Here is a 10,635-nt window from a genome sequence, read left to right on the forward strand (position 1 = left end):
TTTAAAAATTTTTCTTTTTGAAAACATTTTTCAATAACAATTATAACATTTTTCAATAACGTTTATATATATATATATATATATATATATATATATATATATATATATATATATATATATATATATATATATATATATATATATATAAAATTTGAATTGCACTATCAATAAATACAATATGGATTTTTTTTTTTAAACAAGATTTCTCCATTTAAATTCAACCATCCAAATTTAGAGTTCAGTCTTAGATTCAACCCTTCCCGTCTAAATCCTATGTATATAGAAGTTAATTGGCAAGTATCTAATAAATTCCAATATTGAAATGTTTAAACATTCATCATAGAGAATTCGGGTCTACAATCCATAGACACGAAGAAGACAGGAAATAGGGAAATTGCGTAAATAATCAGCGATCAAAACACAAGACCCTACCTGATCCTGATGCTAATACAAAATCCTCGAAAAATTATGAGAGAATTTGCTCCCCTTCAATAACTTTTCTCTGTAAATCTTTTCTAGAATTCTCCTTCAGAAATTCACTTCCAAAATTCATCTCCCAAAATTCGTGACTCCAAAATTTGCGGTCCCACAAAAATGAACTCCAAAGTTGTGATAAGGAGTTTTCTCCTCAAATCGGGGCACTAATTGTGCGTTCACTTGAGATGACTCGTTGCTCACAAGACTCAAACTCATAATTAACTTTCCTTAATCTTTCTTTATCTTGCATTAATCTTTTCATGCACATTAAATTGAATTATTAAATAACTTTATTTAATTTTCCACTTGACTTCTATTTTTAATTAATTTATTACTTTTAATCCCATGTGCACTTTATGAAATTAAAATAACATTATTATTTTTACTTATTTTATCTTTTTAATTAATTTCTTTTATTTTCAACTCATGCTCGCATCATGCGATCTAGAATCTTTTAATAGTTTAATATCTTTTTTTACTTTTAATTTATTTTAGAAACTTAATTGATAAAATATTTAATTAACTTAAATAACAATAATATTCAACATTTATTTAAAAATGAACTCTAAATATATTATTATTAAATTAAATAAATATTATCACATTCTAAATTTATCCTTAAACTTTTATATCCAAATTTAATTCTTTTATTTAATTAATTTATCAATTAATTACATATAATTAAACATTAAAATCTCATAATAATTTTCCATTAAATTAAATCATTAATTTAATCTTTTAATTAGACTTAATTAATAGAAAATCATTAAGGACTCATAAACAACGTATGAAAACCCATCATAGAAGAACACATACAAAATCAAACTAAAGGGTTATAATTATGAATTAACGTCATTTGATGCATTCAGAGGGTACTCAACTCTGATACTTGTCCTAATTATCAATTAGGTCAAATGGCTAAAGGGTTTAGGATTTGGACTTAAGAATTTATCTCCCCTCTCTTACCATTGAGATAATGTGATAGGGTACGCTTATCTTGGTAATTCAGGGAAGTCGATACCCTGTACCTGCAACCTGCATAAAATCCATGCATGTATAGACACAATATTCTAAGCTAAACAAGCAATGGCAGGAAGTGGTGCATCGTGTAGATCCCGACTAGCAGGTGACTACGACTCCCTTCCTTAACCACATCAGAAACACCATACATAAAGAAAATAAACACGCACACCATACACATGTAGTATGGGGTAAGTATCCATAAGAAAACACATGTGATAATAAACCATCTAACTAATCATCATCGATAACTAAAAACACTAAATAATCATCATACATACGTGAAATATAGAGTACCAAGTAATCTCACTATATAATAAACTGAATGTAAAACAATATCTGATAATCTTTAAAAGTTACTACTAATCATCAAACATAAAACTGGCCTAAAAGAGTTTGGCAATGATAGCAAAAAAATGTAACTTAGGGGTAGGCACTACACTATCATTGTGGAGAGCTAGTTCATACAAAAAACATTTTTAGAAGAAAGATTGGTAAGAAAAACCCTAAGCCTAAATTTATTAGTAGTTATTTTAATTATAAAAAGAAAGGACAACAAGAGTTTATATCTAAAGCTAGCAATACACCAGTTGCACCTATATTTGAAGGTCATTGCTACAATGGTTAGAAGTATGGACATAGAGCTCAAGAATGCAAATCACACTACAACATTTGGGGTCAAATTGCAATGACAATTAGTAATGGTAGGGTAATTTGTGGGTGATTTTTCATTTTTTTTGCAATTGTCCTTGGCGTCATCACAATACTAACATTTGCGTTTCAATTGCGATGAGCACATGAGTGTAAATTTGAAAAAATAAAAATGACATAAATCATTCCCCATTTGTTTTGATTGATTGTGGAGAGATGCACATGAAAGAGGGTGGAGATGTCTAAATGAGGGTGGAGATCTCTGCATGTTGGTGGAGATTTCATTGTCAAACCCTTATGATCACTAGATTTCATTGTCGTGCCCTTATGATCTCTACATTTTTTTGCCATTTCCTTGGTGGAGATGAGTAGAGATCTAGGATTTTGTTGTCGTGCCCTTGTGATTGCTGTATTTCATTATCCTCCCCTTGCTTGTGATCTATGTATTTCACTGTCATGCCCTTGCTCTACAATTCCATTGCCATGCCATGCCCTTGTGATCTTCATGCCTGTGCTCTACAATTTTCTTCAAGGGGAGAAGAGGTACCTATGTAAATGTTCTTTTATTTTACTTCTAAACATGTGTCTTTTTATATTTTCCCTAGCAGGTTCTTAGAGAAGCTTCTCTTTATGTATATATACATACACACACATGCATGTGTCTATATATGTATGTATATACGTAGAGAGATCTTTTTTAAGGATCTTATTACATCTTAGTGCAACAAAAAATTGATCCAACTACATACATATTCCATAATCCAAATATTAATATAATAAAACTCACTCAACTCGTGCTAAGTGACTTACCTCAAAATCCCGCACACAAATAATGTAGACTAGGAAAAATGGGTAGAGTTCACAAGAAATTTTACAAAAACATATCATAGAAAATATTTTTAGAAAGAAATAAGCCATAAACTAGTTACATAGGTCTAGTTGCTGATTAGTTGGGTTGATTACAAATTCTTGTAGATCTATCATTAGATTAGGTATAGTAAAATGAACAATCAGATGTTCCTAGTTAGCAAGATCAAATATAGTTTTCCAAGGTGATAAAATTGCACATGCAAATGCATCAATTGCATGTTAGGTGTGAAGAACATTCCCCAACTTATAAAAAATGGTTAGATACAAAGGCTCCATACATTGGCCCAACAATGGAAACCAAGGATGTAACCATGCATGTATTGGCATAGTCTCCCTGCGAGGATCCCAAGTATCTACTGCCCTATTAATTTGGGCATCACTATATGATCTAGAATGTTATGAAGTACTAAAGCTGGTAGTAACTTCTCCCATGTCCCTAGAAAATGTAGCATAGGTTTAGGGTCCCTTGGCTACCAGGAATTTGTAGTAGCTACTCTCACTGGTGGAAGAATAACTTCAGTGAAGAGTTGAGTCTAAGGAGTTGAAGAAGCAAGTTCTATTTGTGTAAATTCCATAATCATGAGGCTCATTCCCTTGTAGAAGCCTCTGCCACAAGGATATTACCTCTAAACCATGCAAAGGATGTTGAAGTGGTTCCAAACCTTGAAACACTCTTATAAGAAATGGAAAAGAAAATCTAGATGCAATACATGACAAATTCCACAACTTGTAGTCCTCTTGATATTTGGACTGTAAATTCTCAAAGACACTTGCAAGTGATTCCAATGTCATAACACCTACCACAACACTTTCTGGATTCTATCTAATGCTCCCATAATATCCTCTATGTTGTCTAGCTATTATTTCTATCGTGCAAACTCTTTCTAAAGCCACTCCTTATCCTTTTGGTATATTGCCATAGAATCTCTCTAGTGCCTTAAATTTTGATCAAACTTATTAATATCTGCCTCTATCATATCTAAAATCAACTTCACATTGTGTTGTAACTCTAGCATAAGTGTTTGATCCTTGATAACTTTCATTTTAGCATTTAAGTTTTCAATATTGGTTAATGCCCTCACTTGTAGACCTCTCATGTCAAGCACTTTCTATACTGTTTGAACACCATGCTCTTGCTTCTGAGCTAACAATTCTTTAGGTGTATTTTCTTGTAAACCATTAATTTTGTTGAAAAATTGTAAACTCTTAGAATGTGCATTGTTGTTTTCTATTAGCATTGACAAGCTTCCTATAACAAAATCAAAATGAAGAGGCATAAATGAAATACAAATTATGGCATTTCCTTCATTGCACCCATATCTTCTCTTTATGTCCCTAAGCTAGATAATAATGTCTATTGGTTCTCATAAACAACTAAGAGAATTAGTTCTTTGCCACTATCAAAACTAATCAATGGGAGAAAGATAGTCCAAATAAGTAATCAATGTAGACACCTAAATTTGATTACACTATTTTAGTAATCCTATTTAGTTATCTAAAAAGGCATTATTAATTAAATTTCTATTTAATTAATCCTTTGTCATCCCCTAGTTGATTAATTTAATTAATCATCTATAGTCCTAATTGATAAATCAAATAATCTATTATTTATCAATTAAATCCTATTCTTCTATCTAATTCCAAAAATCCCCATTTATTAAATAAATCTATTTGATAAATGAAATCCTCAAATTCAAAAACCCTAACCTATCTCTAATCCTCCATTTAGCCTAATCCACCCCATCCACCCATACTAACCAAGCTTAGCCACTAACTCACCCACCCTCATTAATGCCATCCACTTGCACATCTCTAACATCCCTAATCTAATCCTAAACCCAAGCCTAATCCACCCCCTAATGTTGTCACATTCCTTAAACAAGTTTAAGACTTTCCTAATCCAAACCAAAGTCTCCCCTCAAAAAAACCCAACCACTAAGTCATGAGTGCTCTTACAAAACATAAAGACTCTTACAAGCCCACTCATGACTCTTACACCCATCTTCCACACTCATCCATCTTCCACACTCATTCCTCTTACATCCCTCTTACATACTCAACCCCACTCATCATGACTTTAACCAACCCTTAACCCTACCCTCTCACACTCATCCTCCTTGTGACAAGTGTCACCTTCCCATTGGTGCTAAACAAGCACAATCCATGTGCTCTCCTTTGAGTGCATCCTAGCCCTCCTTAAGCCTTCATCCATCCTTGCATCTAAGCCCTCCATCCCTCTACCCCTTAGCCTATAAATTGAATCCCATCCCAAGCCATTTAATCAACAATCTTTGAGCTAAAGTTACCATGCTATTTTGAGAACCAAAGCCATCAACCATACCCTTATAATGCCAAATTGAGAGCTCACAAAGCTACCAATTTGCCATTACCCATCTCCATTGAAGCAGCTTTTGAGCATCTTGAGCATACATCCACAACAAAAGGACACATCTACGGAATCAAGAAAGCATGGAGTGTTTTCTCTTGTGAGGTTTGCACTTCTTATTTTCTTTCTTAGTCTAAGCATATATGTGAATTTAGTTTTTGGTTTGTGAATGTTTACTTCATTTGTTAATGTTCTTTGCATACTGATTCTGGTTCTACAATCAATATGAAATAAGAATTTTGTTCATTCTGTAGATGGAGATATGTATGTATGTATGCATGTATGTATGTATGTATGTCTATATATTAATGTATATACGTATGTATATGTATATATGTGTGTATATATACATACACACATATGTTTGTGTTTATGTATGTATGTATGTGTGTATATATATAGAGAGATCATGACAAAACAAAAAAATTGATCTAGCTGCATACATATTCCAAAATCCAAATAATAAAACAATAAAACTCACTCAACCCTTGATAAGTGACTTGCCTCAAGATCCTGCAAAAAAATAATGTAGGTTGGGAAAAATGGGTAGAGTTTGCAAGAAATTTTACAAAAACATATCATAGAAGATATTTTTAGAAAGAAACAAGCCATAATCTAGTTAAATTGTTCTAGTTGTTGATTAGCTAGGTTGATTACAAATTCATGTAGAACTGTCATCAGATTAGGTACAATAAAACAAACAATCAATTGTTCCCAGTTAGCATGATCAAATACAATTTTCGAAGGTGATAAAATTCCATATGCAAATGCATCACTTGCTTGCTAGGCATGAATCACATTCCCCAACTTATTAACATAAGGTTGGATATAAAGGCTCCATACACTGGCCCAACAATAGAAGCCAAGGATGTAACCATGCATGTGTTGGTACAATCTCCCTGCAAGGATCCAAAGTATCTAATGCTGCTGTTAATTTGAGCATCACTATATGATCCATAATGTTATGAAGTACTAAAGCTAGTAGTAACTTCTCCCATGTCTCCAAAATATGTAGCATAGGTTCAAGTTCCCTTGGCTCCCAAGAATTTTAAGCAATTATTCTCACCACTAGAAGAATAATTTCAGTAAAGAGTTGAGTGTAAGGAGTCGAAGAAGCAAGTTTTTCTTCTAAGTAAATGCCATAATCAAAAGGCTCATTACCTTGTAGAAGCCTCTACCCTAATGACATTACCTCTAAATCATGCAAAGGATGTTGAAGTGGTTCCCAACCTTGAAACAATCTTATAAGCAATGGCAAAGCAAATGCAAATGCAATACATGACAAATTGCACAACTTGTAGTCCTCCCAATATTTGGACTGTAAATTCTCAAAGACACTTACAAGTGATTCCAATGTCATAGTACCTACCACAATACTTTCTTTGATTATATCTAGTGCTCCCATAATATCCTCTACGTTGTCTAGCTAATATTTCTGTCATACAATCTCTTTGTAAAGCTGCTTCTTTTCCTTTTGGTATATTGCCATAGACTCTTTCTCATGCCTTCAATTTTGCTCAAACTTTTGAATATTTGCCTCTACCATATCTAAAATCAACTTCAAAATGTGTTGTAACTCTAACATAGGTGTTTGATCCTTGATAGCTTTCATTTCAGCATTCAAGTTTTCAAGATTGGTCAACACCCTCACTTGTAGACCTCTCAATTCAAGCACTTTTTGTATTGTTTCAACAGTATGTTCTTGCTTTTGAGCTAACAATTCTGTAGGTGCATTTTCTTATGAAACATTAATTTTTTTGAACAATTGTAAACTCTTAGAAAGTGCATTGTTGTTTTCTATTAGTATTGACAGGCTTCCCTTGATAAAAATCAAAATGAAGAGGCATAAATGAAACATAAATTATGGCATTTCCTTCATTGCACCCATATCTTCTCTTTATGTCCCCAACCTTTAAAATAATGTTCATTGATTCTCATCAACAACTAAGATAATTAGTTCTTTGCCACTATCAAAACTTATCAATCTGAGAAAGGTAGTCCAAATAAGTAATCAATATGAAATGGGAATTCTATTGATGTTGTAGATGGAGATATAAATGTATGTATGTATGTATGTATGTATGTATGTATGTGTATATGTATGCATGCATATATATATATATGTATGTATGTATGTATGTATGTAGACATATGTATATGTATATATATTTGTATATATACATACACACACACATGTGTGTGTCTATGTATGTATGTATGAATGTAGATATACAGAGAAATCTTGGCATAATTTAGAAAAATTGATCAAGCTTCATACATATTCTAGAATCTAAATAATAAAACAATAAAGTTCACTAACCCATGCTAAGTGACGTACATCAAGATCTTGCACAAAAATAATGTAGACTAGGAAAAATGGGTACAGTTCGCAAGAAATTTTACAAAAACATATCATAATAATTTTTTTAGAAAGAAACAAGCCATAAACCAGTTAAATTGGTCTAGTTTCTGATTAGCTAGCTTGATTACAAATTCCTATAGAACTTTCATTAGATTAGGTACAATAAAATGAACAATCAGTTGTTCCCAGCTAGTAGGATCAAATATAGTTTTCCAAGGTGATAAAATTGCATATGTAGATGCATCACTTGCATGCCAAGCATGAAGCACATTTGCCTACTTATAATGAATGGTTGGATATAAAGGCTTCATACACTAGCCCAACAGTGGAAGCCAAAGATATAACCATGAATGTATTGGCATAGTCTCCCTAGGAGGATCAAAAGTATCTACTGTTGCTTTTAATTTGGGCATAACTATATGATCTAGAATGTTATGAAGTACTAAAGTTGGTGGTAACTTCTCCCATATATCTAGAAAATGTGACATGGGTTCAGGGTCCCTTTGCTCCTAGGAATTTGTAGCATCTATTCTCACTACTAGAAGAATAACTTTAATGAAGAGTTGAGTGTAAGGAGTTGAAGTAGCCAGTTCTACTTCTGTGTAAATGCCATAACCACAAAACTCTTTCCTTTGCAGAAGCCTCTGCCACAATGAAATTACCTCTAAACCATGCAAAGGATGTTGAAGTTGTTCCTAACCTTGAAATAGTCTTATAAGTAATGACAAAGCAAATGCAGATGCAATAAATTTATTACTATTATTTATGTCTATGTATGTATTTATGTATATACATATATATACATATGTTTATGTATATAAATGTATATATATATACACACACATATGTGTGTGTGTGTATGTATGTATACATAGAGATCTTGGCACAACATAAAAATTGATCTAGATGCATACATATTCTAGAATCCAAATAATAAAACAATTAAATGCACTCAACCCGTGCCAAGTGACTTACCTCAAGATCCTGCACAAAAATATTGTAGACCAAGAAAAATGGGTAGAGTTTGCAAGAAATTTTACAAAAACATATCATAGCAGATATTTTTAGAAAGAAACAACCCATAACCCAGTTAAATTGGTCTAGTTGCTGATTAGCTGGGTTGATTACAAATTCTTGTAGAACTATCATCAGATTAGGTACAATAAAATGAACAATCAATTGTTCTTAGCTAGTAGGATCAAATATAGTTTTCTAAGGTGATAAAATTGCATATGCAGATTATGTATGTATGTTTATATGTATGTATGTATGTATGCATATTTGTATGTATGTATGTATGGATATACATACATACATACATACATATATACATATACACACACACATATGTATATGTATATATGTGTGTACAAAAGTACATACACACATATTTGTGTGTCTATGTATGTATGTATGTATATATACAACAAGATCTTGTGGATTGTGGATTATGGATTATCAAAAAAAAGAAGAAAACATTACATTAATCATTCCCCATTTCTTTTGATCAATTGTGGAGAGTTGTGCACAAAAGAGGGTGGAGAGCTCTGAATGAGGGTGTAGAGCTTTGAATGTTGGTGGAGATCAGTAGAGATCTAGGATTTCATTGTCATGCCCTTGTGATCACTGCATTTGATTGTCATGCCCGTGTAATCTTTACATTTCGTTGTCATGCCCTTGTGATCTCTGTATATGTATGTATATATGTATATATACACATTTATATGTGTGTGTGCATGCGTGTACATACACACACAACTCTAAACATTGGTGGAGATTAGTGGAGATCTAGGATTTCGTTGTTGTGCCCTTGTGATCGCTGTATTTGATTGTTGTGCACTTGTGATTTCTAGATTTCATTGCCATGCCCTTATGATCTTTGTATATGTTTGTATGTATGTATATATATACATATAAATACATATGTATATGTATATATATATGTGTGCGTGTGCATGTGTGTACATACACACACATATGTGTGTGTGTCTATGTATGTATGTCTATATGTATGTATACAAAGAGATCTTGACACAATAGAAAAATTGATCTAGTTGCATACATATTTTAGAATCCAAATAATAAAACAATAAAAAACACTCAACAAATATCATGACCATAGATGCAATGAAAATGCCTATTGGCAAGTAAATTCCTCTTTTTCTCACTCATATTTCATGTCTTTATTTCACTTGAACTATTTTTTGTAGGGGACATTTTGTGATATTGGATTTATTTTATGTAGGAGGTGATGAGGACATTCTTGGATGTACCCATGTTAGATGTACAGGAGCACTAAATAATTGTAATGAATTTCTCATGAGCAATGAAGATGGGACTTCCCCTGAGAGTAGCCCAACTTCTAGGTACTTTAAAGATTGGTCCTTTCTTAAAGATTTTAGATGTTAATAGGGAAATTAGATGTTGGGGTGGGAAGGTGAATGAGCTTCCACCTTCACATGGTTGGCCCTAATTATTAGAGAATATTAAACTATTCTTGAAACTAAGTGAAGCTCAACATTAACCTATGACAACTAACTGTGTGAATCTCTGGGTTTCAAGAAATGCAAGAGGCCATAGTTCAATATGCAATTTCAATTCATATGCATACCACATTAGGTGGAGCTGAAAAATGCAATAGGTTTGCATTTTTTGTTAGAGGTCTCTAATTAGGTATTTTAAGATAGACCATCAAGCACATTGTAAATTTGACTCTTATAGCCAAGGGTAATGTCCTCAACATGCAAGCAAATCAAGACTTTCTATGTGCTGTCTTTTTAAGGACATTCTCTTAGCTGTAGCAACAAAGTTCTAATATTCATGATGGTCTATCATTTTAAAAACTCAATAGACCTATTAAATAAATTTA

At 32.4% G+C, this 10,635-nt stretch overlaps 1 pseudogene; it reads right to left on the bottom strand.

Annotated features, from left to right (window-relative positions):
* LOC149531114 (septin and tuftelin-interacting protein 1 homolog 1-like) overlaps window positions 1-7,292 on the bottom strand; it is a 235,465-nt pseudogene extending 228,173 nt beyond the window's left edge.
* Window positions 7,293-10,635: the final 3,343 nt, after the last annotated feature.

This window comes from Cupressus sempervirens, chromosome 11 (assembly GCF_028749045.1).
Source record: "Cupressus sempervirens isolate cs-2001-9-10 chromosome 11, ASM2874904v1, whole genome shotgun sequence".
NCBI classification, from domain to species: domain Eukaryota; kingdom Viridiplantae; phylum Streptophyta; class Pinopsida; order Cupressales; family Cupressaceae; genus Cupressus; species Cupressus sempervirens.